Consider the following 12,668-nt stretch of genomic DNA (forward strand, 5'->3'; position numbering starts at 1 on the left):
AACTAAACAAGAAATTTCCTGAAACATACCTCCGCTTATAAAAATGTCCACAGTGTGCGTTAGAAAAATGTGTAGAAGAATGAAACTCAAGGAGAAAATACGAATTGCTTTGGAAGTAAAGGTTACTTATTATAAATGTCACTATCTTTATAGTAAATTTTGCATATGATTTTTACGGCTTAATGCTTTGGTTGCTATTATTGGCTCATTGTAACACGAGAGTTTCTTATTTAAATTTGAACAAAACCATTAAACAGAGGCACATTTTCGAAGTGTTGTTTGACTGTTTTAGTCACTCAGTACAAAACACCTTCCTATACTCTTTACTAGTTTCAAAAAATGGTTCAAAAGGCTCTGAGCACTATGGGACTTAACTTCTGAGGTCATCAGTCCCCTACAACTACTTAAACCTAACTAACCTAAGGACATCACACACACCCGTGCTCGAGGCAGGATTCGAACTTGCGATCGTAGCGGTGGTCTGATCACTGAAAATATTACTGCAACTTTTCTGAAGTGTATAATCCTCGACTCATTTGCCAGATTTATGCATTCTGTAATCTCACTAAATAACTCAAGGAAAATAACAGAGACAGTTCTATCCTTCTCCAATCCGTGCATGTATCATGTCTTCAGTGAATTCGGCACCGACAGGACATTACGAATTTTACTTTTTTAAATGTCCAACCACACATGCATATTTCCTTGTCCAGCAGTTCATTCGGTTGGGCAGTCTCCAGTATACGTTTCCTTCTGTGTTTTGTTTGTACAGCACCAATCATCCACATAGATTTTAACTTATTTTTTTGCCAGTGCACTGTTAGTATCTGCGAAAACAAAAACTGCTGCACAAGCTCTGCAAACAACAAATGTGATCTTACAAAACATCAAACAATGGTTCTTCGACAATAAAATGAAAACGAATGAAGAAATAACACAACAAAATCTTACATGTAGCCTTACAAAAGTTGCATACCCCGATAATATGGAGGCTATCAAACTGCTGGGATTCCTGGTTGACAGCAAATTAATAATGAATGAACAAACAGTGTATGTGTGTTCCCAGCTCTCCGATGTACTGTCTGCAGAAAGTAAGTTGACACTCGGCGCCGTGGTTTATGGGAATGACTGTAAATGGGAGATGCCTCCACTGTCACTCGCTTCAGCCACCGCGCCGAGTGTCAACTTAGTTTGTGTGTACAGTAATATACCTTCTGAGGAGAACAGGTGTATTAGCTGACCCATACCTTATAACAGTGCATTATGCAATATTTAATAGCCACATCAATCATGGCCTACTGTTATGGGGATATTCTGAAGGCTGCAAGAATGTGGAAGTGCTACATAAAAAAAGTAGTCAGAATCTTTGCATCAAGCTAAAGACTGCAGCACTGCAAGCCTATGTTCACCCAATTAGGAACAATGAAATCTACATCCATTACGTGTTTTTATACCACATCAGAGTAAAAGAAAACCAAGGTGTTATCTGCACGAGACAAGACATGCATAATCATGAAAGGAACATTGATACAATGGTTGCTTTAAAAATATTCAACTCATTGCCCCAGAAGTGCAGTTCCTGTCACCAGGACCATTCAAAAGGACAACTGCACAAGATATGAAAGAGTAATCTTCTCTCTCTCTCTCTCTCTCTCTCTCTCTCTCTCTCTCTCTCTCTCACACACACACACACACACACACACACACACACACACACACACACCGAGGCGCCAAGGAAACTGGCATAGGCATGTGATTTCAAATACAGAGATATACAAACAGACAGAATATGGCAATGCCTATGTAAGACAAGAAGTGTCTGGAGCAGGTATCAGATCGGTACCTACTGCTACAATGGCAGCTTATCAAGATTTAAGTGAGTTTGAACATGGTGTTATAGTCAGTGCAAGAGAGATGGAATACAGCAGATCTGAGGTAGCGATGAAGTAGTGATTTCCCCATATGACCATTTCTCGAGCATATGGTGAATATAAGAAATCCAGTAAAACATCAAATTTACGACATCGCTGTACCTGGAAAAAATCTTACAAGAATGGGAGAAACGACGACTGAAGAGAAGCATTCAGTGTGACAGAAGTGTAACCCTTCTGCAAATTGCTGCAGATTTCAATGCTGGGCCATCAGTGTGCAAACCATTCAATGAAACAGCATCAATATGGGCTATCGCAGTCGAAGGCCCACTTGTGTATCATTGACAACTGCACAACACAAAGATTTACACCTCGCCAGGGCCCGTCAACAATGACTGATACCATGTTGCCTCTTTTCAAATTGTATCGAACGGATGGACATGTATGAGTATGGAGACAACCTCATGAATTCATGGACCCTGCATGTCAGCAGGCGACTGTTCGACCTGGTGGAGGCTCTGTAATGGTGTGGGACGTGTGCAGTTGGAATTAAATGGGACCCCTTATACTTCTAGATACGATTCTGACAGGTGACATATATGTAAACATCATGTCTACCTGCCTCCATTCATGTCCATTGTGCATTCCGACGGACTTGGAAAAATCCAGCAGGTCAATCCGACACCCCACACGTCCAGCACTTCCGCTGGCCTCCAAACTCTCCAGACATGAACATGTTTGGGCATACCTGGGATGCCTTGCAACAAGCTGTTCAGAACAGATTCGACCCCCTTCTACACTAGCAGACTTATGGGCAGCACTGCAGGATTCATGGTGTCATTCCTACCATGACTACTTTAGACATTAGTTGAGTCCATGCCACGTCATGCTGCAAAACTTCTGCATACTCGCGGGGGCCCTACCCGATATTAGACAGGTGTACCAGTTTCTTTGGCTCTTCAGTGTGTGTATCATATATATTTCCTTATATATATGAAAAATGATAAATAACTCTTGCATATTTAATCTTCACACAGTCCGTCCAATCATGACTGGTAAATGACGCAGATCCAGAAATTAAAAACATCAAGTTACTGGTATTTCTATAGATACGTTTACTTTGCACACCTTATGTTATGGAAGTAAGAGCTCTGGAAACCAAGGGGCTGTTAGTTCTGTTTTGCATATATATCTACTTGATTAGTTCTCATTAGTTGGAAAATAATATTGTGGAAATATGAAACCTACCACCCCAAGAAACGACAGTGAGAAGATGGATGTCATGTAAAAATAAGCAAACACTGCAGAAAGTGCTAGATTCCCAATTTCTGGAAGAGACAGGAAGATTTATGGGTCTCTACGTCAGCCGAACATAATGAATAGAATAGTTTGGTAAATTCCATAAATGGATATAAGTCTGCCACAGCAGCCTGTATTCGAGATGACTGTAACTGCAAAATCATCTGAAAGGAAAAAAGACCAAGGTCAATTACAAATACACACTTTCTATCTAATCAAGTGCTTCAGATGAAGGATGTTTCATTTATTTATTTATTATACACCTTTAAAAATGCAACCAACATAATCTTTTGTGTACACAGACATAGCAATACAATTACATAAATAACAAGCACAGAGTAAAAAATATTTTACGTAATTACTATTCGACATTAAATTGTCCATCATACTGTGCATGATGTATTCTGTAGAATCACATACATAAGTTTAATGTAATGAAACTATATTAAAGTCTGAGATAATTTTTAAAGCCTATTTCGAACTCTTCTATTGTATAAAATGCTTTTTCTCTCAAAGCCACATCTGTGCGACGTCTTTAAACATATTGGTGACACATTGTGCACCTGTAGTGACAACATATTAAACTGTTTTATCCTCATGTACTTGTAACTGTCTAGAGTTTCCTTAAGTCTAGCGACTGTGATATCTGTCTTCTGTTTTAGGTGTGTATTATATTGACGGGCCACGTGGCTACACCACCGCGGGGTCGAGGCACCTTGCCACAGTTCCTGCAGCTCCCCCCCCCATCAGAGGTTCGGATCCTCCCTCGGGCATGGATGGGTGTGTTATCCTTAGCGTGAGATAGTTTTAGATTAAGTAGTGTGTAAACCAATGACCTCATGACCTCAGCAGTTTGTCCCAATAGGAACGTACCACAAATTTCCAAAATAACATCAATGGGTAGAGTGTTTTACTTTGTAATAATGCTAGTTTTCTTTTGTATGTATTAGACAACTTAATATGAAGAGGAATGTAGCTGTTGGTATTTTTATCTTTTTTTTAAATAGGGTTTCCAAGACTCATTATTTATAGCCCCACAGATGCATCTGAACTCCTTATTTTTGCCAAATGTGATCTTTTTTTGCTCCAGGGAAATTCCTCAATAACACAATGGCATGTCAATGGTGCTTGGAAAAAGGTATAGTATGCATTTAGCAATAGCTTATCATTAACACATGACCTTAGTTTACCTAACAAAATTCAGTGAGATGGAACCACTTACTGTCTCCACTGAAATGATCCCTACTTTACTGCTTTAATGCTCCTCAATTTTTACCAGCTGGAACAACAGTGGTACCATCATAACATAAATTTTCACATACTAATCACTGGTTATGACATAACGTATCGTTAGTCACTAAAATTAGGAAGTATTATGTTATGTGGCTGGCATTTGGCTGAAATCAGAAATTAGTGGCTAGTGTTTGGTTGAAATCAGAAATCGGTCATGTGACATTCCTCACTTACTAATTTTGAGACACAGTATTGTATCCATCATATTTCGTTGTTTCCATGTTATAACTTGGATTTTTTGACAGTATGCAATTTGAAGACAACGTCAAATAGAAGATTTATCACAAACACATCACTCTATATACGATTTGTTATAATTAAATATCTCTTAGACACATCAGTCCTTAAGAGATTTCAAGATGAAATGCATTCACTATGGTTAGAGACGTATTGTTACAGAACTGAAAGAAGTAGGATAATATCCTAGAACACACTAATACCTTTTCTCTCCAGCTTTGCTTTTGTAACACATTCTGGGTCTTCTTATTTATGTAATAGAAGCATGTCCCACAATATTCGATGTTATTTACATGAAATGAGTTTCTTCTCTTTCATGGCTTCAAGCTTAAAAAATGAACGATGAAACTGCTGCTAGTGTAACAAGCAGTAAAGACATTTACATCATATGAAATTTATATTTTTTCTTATCACAAATACTTGACCTTTTTTTAATATGTCATGATTCCTGAGGGTGTGGTTAGGTGGGAACCTACAAGTAAACCTTAAGTTACTGCGAGTGAAACGAGCAGCAATCATATGTATAGTCTTGCTTGTTACCAATACTTTGTGGTTTCTTTGAAATAAGCCACGATTTTTGAGAGTGTGGTTATACACAAACCAAAGAGCACAGCTTAAATTGGTGCAAATGAAATGAGCAGCAACCATATTTATAGTTTTGCTTGTCATAAATGCTGCTTGGGATTGGCCGAGCGGTCTAAGGCGCTGCAGTCATGGACTGTGCGGCTGATCCCGGCGGAGGTTCGAGTCCTCCCTCGGGCATGGGTGTGTGTGTTTGTCCTTAGGATAATTTAAGTTAAGTAGTGTGTAAGCTTAGGGACTGATGACGTTAGCAGTTAAGTCCCATAAGATTTCACACATATTTGAACGTTTTGTCATAAACATTCAGTTATGATCGAATCTTTAGCAGCGCTTTCATAAATGTGGTAGTCAAAACAAAGAGCACATTACACTGTGGGAGAAAGACATCATGTCACAGTTTGATTTCATGCAAATGCCAGTCACACACTGTGGTACTTCCTGATTTCAGTCACTCATAGCATAAGAAACAGTCCCTAATACAACATAAAAATGCTATCAAGTTATTGTGTCTTTTCATATAAATCTTTTCACTTATATCTACTTTATCAGCTTTCACTTTGTAATTTAAGTTTTCTTATTTAGAAACTATCATCAGAATTACTAACACTTAGTGGAAACCAGAACCACCCACAGTAACATTGTGTGTGTGGAGGATAGCTTCTATGGACTAATCCCACTAACTCTGATACGAAAGTGTGTTTCACTTTGCTTTTTGGTACTTTTGTTAAATATAGTTTTTAAGCATATGAGATAGATTGATCAAACTGTGAGGTCAAAATGTCGTGATGGAAGTGATCTGATTAATCTAAAAGAAGATGTTTTAGTCATTATTAATTAACTAAAACAGAAATAAGGATGTAGCAGCAAATTTCGAGATAACTCAACCTTACAAAATCCGACGCCTAATACGTAATGTGCTAATCAGATACAGTCTTTTAATATACCAATTAAATTATGTACAATTTTGATTTTGTAGTAATTATTGTTTTCGTAACTTTTAGCCCTTCTGTCCCCACACCAAACCAGTTTAGTCAATATATTACAAACACGATTTGCCTCCAAACAACAGAGACAGAGTGTAAGGATACCTGAACATCATTTTGGTTGTCTTTGAAATTGTTTAAACGATAATTTGATTGAAAAGTCATTGTGTAATTATAACCTGACGCCATAAGAACGACATTACACATCACCATTGTAAAATTAGCTGTTATAGGCAGTTATCTACTAACCAACTAATAAGGGACACATTTGTTTGGTTTGACAGCTTCAGATGACAGTGTGTATTTTCTTTTCTGAGCTATGATATGGTGCAAACATTGATGGCAGCCATATTTAAATGCAGCAAACGTGGATGTTTGCAGAAATTTATTCAGGAGTGGTCAAGGTTTTAAAATTTTCGTATTTGATACGGCCCTCAGCAGACAATTATACCCTAAGAATAAATTGTAACATGGTATTATCAGTTTTATTGTATCTCAAAGCATTGGTAGTTTACTCAGTATATTTTGAAGAACACACTACTTTCATAACCCAAAAGGCAAGCATATTTCATAAATAAATGCAAAGTAAATCTTTTTGTACTAGTAATAATGAATATGGATACATTCTTTTCAATTAAACGATCGAAAATGACATTTGCATATGATTCAACAAATCGGGAAATTATGGCAGACAATATTCACTAAAGATATTTTCATTCATATAGTTATAATGTTTAGATTGTCACTGAATACTGCAATAGAACGAAAAAGTCAGACAGGCTACATAAACCTTGTTGAATATCACAAAAATAACAATAAAAAGTGACTGATTAAAATAGTAACTTTTAAGTCATCTGGCTTACAAAATGTAAAGTCTGATCATGTGAATGGATTTATTAGATTATTTTCACACAATCCAGTGTTTTGGGCTGACCTGCATAATTAAAGTAAAATGAAGCTTCTTTTTTGGTTTGTTTGGATAATGTGCAACCCACAGTCAGCATCCTAAGCTCCCAAAAAACTCAAGTTAACCAGTAGAACTGACTTAACAGCCTAGAACTGAAGAAACAAGATGATACTCTAACCCCAGGTTGTCACAATATTGTGCAACATGCCTACTGCACTTCAGGGTTCATAACTCTATAGCTACATGTAGGCAATGGTTTTGCCACAGTGGCAACACCGATCCCCATTGGATGACCCAAGTTAAGCGCTGTAGAGCTTGGCTAACACTCGGATGTGTCACTGTCCCTGTCTGCCAAGTGCTGTTTGCAAGTGGGGTGCATCGAGCAGATAGTTTGGAGAATTTAAAAAGGGAAACGAATAGCTTGAAGATTGATATATTTGAAATTAGTGAAGTACAGTGGCAGAAAGAACAGGACTTCTGGTCAGGTCTGTACGGGGTTATAAATACGAAATCAATTGGGGATAATGCTGGGATATGTCTAATGATGAAGAAGAAAATAAGGGTGTAGGTTAAGTTTCTATAAACAGCATAGTGAACACATTATCGTAGTCAAGAAAAAAATGAAGCCAACATCCACTACAAAATTACATGTTTATATCCCAACTAGCTTTGCACGTGACGTACAGATTGAAAGAATTTATGATGAGATAAAATAAATTATTCTGATAGTTGAGGGAGAGTAAAATTTAACTTTGATGAGGATTGGAATTAGGTAGCAGGAAAACGAAAAGAAGGGAAAAGAGTAGCAGGACAAGGACTGGGGGAAAGAATGAAAAATTCTGGTAGATTCTGCATGGATCATAATTTAATCATCACTAATAGATGGTTTAAAAATCATGAAATAAGGCTGTACACATGGCAAAGACTTGCAGACACAAGAAAGATTTCAAATACATTACCTGATGGTAGGACAGAGATCTCGAAACCAGATATTAAACTCAAAAAATTTCCAGGTGCAGATATGGATTCTGCAAATATTTTTATTGGTTATGAATTGCACATTAAAACAGAGGAAACTGCAGAAAGGTAAGAAATTAACGTGATGGGACACAGATAAGTCGAAATAAGCAGAGGTTGATGAGAATTTCAAGGAAGAAGTAGGCAACTATCGACTGAAAGAAGCTTAAGAAACCCAACAGAAGGCAAATGTGTAACACTGAGAAATAAAATGGTGAAGATAGTAGAGTATCAAACAAGTAAAAAGAAAAGGACCAGTAGAAATAGCTGGATAATGCACGAGATATTGAAATGATTGACGAAGAAGAAAATATAAAAATACGGCAACTGCAGCCATGAAAAGGAAATACAGATGTCCAAAAAGAGAGATTGACAGCAAGTGCAAAATGGCTAAGCAGGACCTGCTATATGAGAAATGCAAGGATTAAGAAGCATGTATAACTAGGCAAAGATAAATTCCGCCCACAGAAAATTAAAGAGTCCTTTGGAGAAAGGGAAGCTGCTGTATAAATGTCAAGAACTTCAATGGCAAGCCAGTACTAATCAAAGAAGGCAAAGTTGAGAGGTGGAAGATATACACAGAAGAGCAATGCAGTGTAAATTATGTTGAAGGTAATGTTATGGAAAGGGAAAAGAAATTAGATGAAGATGAGCTGAAAATATAACACTGGAAGAAGAATTTTGGCAGAACACTGAGGACTTAAGTGGAAACAAGGGCCTTGTAGTGGACAATATTCAGTGTGGATTATTAGACGCTGTAGAGAGCCAACCATGACAAACTATTTTACCTGATGTGCAAGATGTAAGAGACAGGCGAAATACCTTGAGAATTCAAGAAGAATGTATTAATTCCAGTTTCAAAAGAGGCCACTGCAGATAAGTCCGAATATTACCGAACCATCAATTATTTAGCCATGGTTGCAAAATACAGACACTAATATTCACAGAAGAATGGAAAAAACCATTAAAGCTGATATTGGGGAATATGTGTTTGGGTTCTGGAGTATGAAGGTACACACAAAGCAATACTGAGACTACGAATTATCTTAGAAAACAGTTTAAATGAAGATAAACCTACATTTATAATTTTGTAGACCCACAGAAAGCTTTCAACAATGTTGATTGGAATACAGTCTTTTAAATTCTAAAGGTAGCTGGGATAAAATACAGAGAGCAGAAGGTTATGTACTTCTAGCGAACAGACCGTATTGCAGTTATGAAATTGAAGAGCATGAAACATAACTTTAAACGTAATTTTAAATCTTCGTTAAATTTTTTCTCCCTTACATGGTTAGTGTCGAATATTTAACACCTTACCTCATTCGCATATTAATCAGACGTTTGAAGGTGTTTCATACATATGAGTTTGAATCTTTAAAGAATCAGGTGATGGGTTTACTGATGAGGCACGTAAGAGTTTTAGTTGATTTTTGCTGTTTGGACAGCAAAGTAACTGAGGATGGCGGAAGCAGAGAGGATATAAAATGCAGACTGGTTGTAGCTAGAAACACATTTCTCAAGAAGCAGAATTTGTTAACATCTAATACAAATTTCAGTGTCAGGAAGTGTTCTCTGAAGCTATTTGTGTGGAGTGTAGCCTTCTACAGAAATGAAATGTGCATTACAAGCAGTTAAAATAAGAAGAGAATAGAAGTTTTCCAAATGTGGTACTACAGAATAATGCTGAAAATTAGATAGGTAGATCGAGTGTCTAATGAGGTGGTACTGAATCTAATTGGGGAGAAAAGAAATTTATAGAAGAATTTGACTAGAAGAAGGGACCATTTGGTACTACATGTCCTAAGGCATGAAGGTAGCGGTAGTTTGATAGCAGAGGGAAGTGTGCTGAGTAAAAATTGTAGAGGGAGGCCAAGCGATGAATACAGTTAAGCAGTTTCAATTAGAGGTTGCTGTATTTAGCCAACATGAGGAGGCTTGCACAGGATACAGTAAGGTGGAGAGCTGCACAAACCAGTCTTTGATTCAAGACCACATCAACAACTTCATCACGTTTTATTGGTAGCATTATTATTATTATATTTTCCTTATTACTATGCTTGAGACGCTGAAACAAAGGGAATGGATACCGCTACTAGCTTCACAGTTGTGTTAGGCTTTAACCATAAAGATTGCACTGTCTGAGAGGCTAATTTTGAATTTTTGAATTGATGTGTTAATCCGAGAATGTTATTAAAATTGTATTTAGAGAAATACAATATCACTCTTTCCAACGATCTGTGTGCTGAGATGACGTGGATGCGACCACACCCTGCTCTGTACTGCTATGAGAGTATCACGCCACTTCAAGACAGCCAATCCCGTGTCAGCACGTCACCACGTGACCGACGGAATGACGGCAGCTTACGGGACTTTGTTCTTCCTGTTTCTTTTGCGCAGTACTCTTGCCATACGACTGGGCAAGCTGACGCATTGGTTAGCTCACTGTACTCGCATTTGGGAGGACGACGGTTTAAACCCGCGTTCGGCCTTCCTGATTGAAGTTTCTGTGATCTCCCTAAATCGTTTCAGGCAAATGCCGGGGTGACAGCTTTGAAAGGGTACGGCCGACTACCTCCCCCGTCCTTCCCTAATCCGATGCGACCACCGATGATCTCGTTATTTGGTCCCCTCACCCCAAATCAACTCAAATCCTCTTACCAAATAAGGCAACATAAAAGAAATCTATTGCTTCTATTAGTGAAAACACGATTTCTCGAAAGTTTTTAAAAAAATGTTAATCATGACAAATGACAACCATCCTGTGGTTTTCCACACTCATGCAGCATATTTGTTTGCAGAACCATTATAGCCGTAGTTGCGGCATGAGTGAATAAACACCAAGTATGAAGAAAAAATTACGACTAATCGTGGTAATTTAGAAATCTGATAATTTCCGGTATGAAAAACTGTCATCATACCCACTCCTGTGTGTGAGTTTCGTCTGAGGCGAAACGACGGGAAACTCAAAGCGGTCACAAGTCAGTGTAGTGCGATTTAGGATTAACAATAAGTTGTAAAACGAAGGGCAGCAGCGATCGAGTATTCGCTGCTGCATGGTGGTCTTACGTAGCAGCGGCGTGCGAGACGAAAGTGGAGGAGGCTGGCAAAGAAGGCGTGGCCAATATCTTATTCATAATCTCTCGACGTCAGCTATTATCGACTGATCGAGAAAAAGAAGTAGTCCATCTTTAGGCAAAGCCTTTACAAACTATTTCATTATTCCTAACTTTATATGTAGAGGTGGCAGGAGGACGTTATTTGGATCTACAAGGTTTTGTGTAGAATGTTCTTCTCACCAGGGTTTAAAGACTTCCTCACAGACGAGTTCTTTCTGTACCAGTGTTCATCCCTAGCCCTACTGTCCCATTCACACAAGAAACATGGAAATTTGGTAAAGCCACCTTGCTGACCAAGGAGCATGCATGTTACTTTTAGATCGCCACATATCATCCAACCATGAGCAGAATAGCCTATTTTATTTAACATTATTTCTAGATTTTCATAGCTTTTTTTCATGTGTACAGAATGTCCAACAGGTATAGATGCATACATGTTACAATTGTCTAATAAAACAGCCTTAAAACTAGTTTTGGATGAATCAATAAACATCCTCCAGTCTTCCTTGTTGTATTCAATACCAAACTCATTCATCAGACCTGGAATGTCTGAGCAGTGCACTAAATCACCTTCTTGTTGAAAAAAGTTGGAAAATTGCTGCTCACTCTTTCTATGCATGTATATGCTGGTTTCAACTGCCAATAAGTTCTTTTCTTTTAATCTAAAGCCAAGCAATTCAACTTTTTCTTTCATTAAGCCCAGATCCCTAACCAAATCGTTAAGCTCGGTCTCAGTAAACAATTTGGGCTCTAGACTTTCTGTATTGCATTGGAATTTATCATCATCTGGTTCATCTAAATCACATTGTGCATCAGAAAATACTTCTGTTAGAACAGAATTTAAATCATCTGGTGGGTCAGGAAACAGCAAATCTACACCATACCTTACTGGTCGGATGGCAGATGAAAGGTTAGAGTAGCTTATTACCTTTTTTGTTTTCCGCATAATGACCAGTAATATCAACACTGCAAAAGTAGCAATCATCGGAATGATTTCTTGGCCTCCTCCATATCATGGGAACAGCAAATCTAAAGGCTTTTCTCTCCTTTTTGAACCATTTTCTCAGGTCTCCAACACACACACAATATGCCTTGTGTGGAGCCTAAAATTTATCTTGATCACCAAGTTTAGATCGAAAGTATGATAGATAAACGTTTTTCAAAAAGTCAACAATGTTTCTTTGGTGTTTTTAATCACAAATTCAACACAAATGTAACAAAAACTGTCAGCAGAGTTTTTACAACCACAATTAAACACTGTATTGAGCACATGTACAAGAAACGAGAAAGTGAAGTTAGATTGACAGTATACAAACCACCATCTGTTAACACAAAAATTGAATTGACCTTTTGTGCCAGCAAA

The sequence above is a fragment of the Schistocerca piceifrons genome, unplaced genomic scaffold (genome assembly GCF_021461385.2).
Source record: "Schistocerca piceifrons isolate TAMUIC-IGC-003096 unplaced genomic scaffold, iqSchPice1.1 HiC_scaffold_2343, whole genome shotgun sequence".
Lineage (NCBI taxonomy): Eukaryota > Metazoa > Arthropoda > Insecta > Orthoptera > Acrididae > Schistocerca > Schistocerca piceifrons.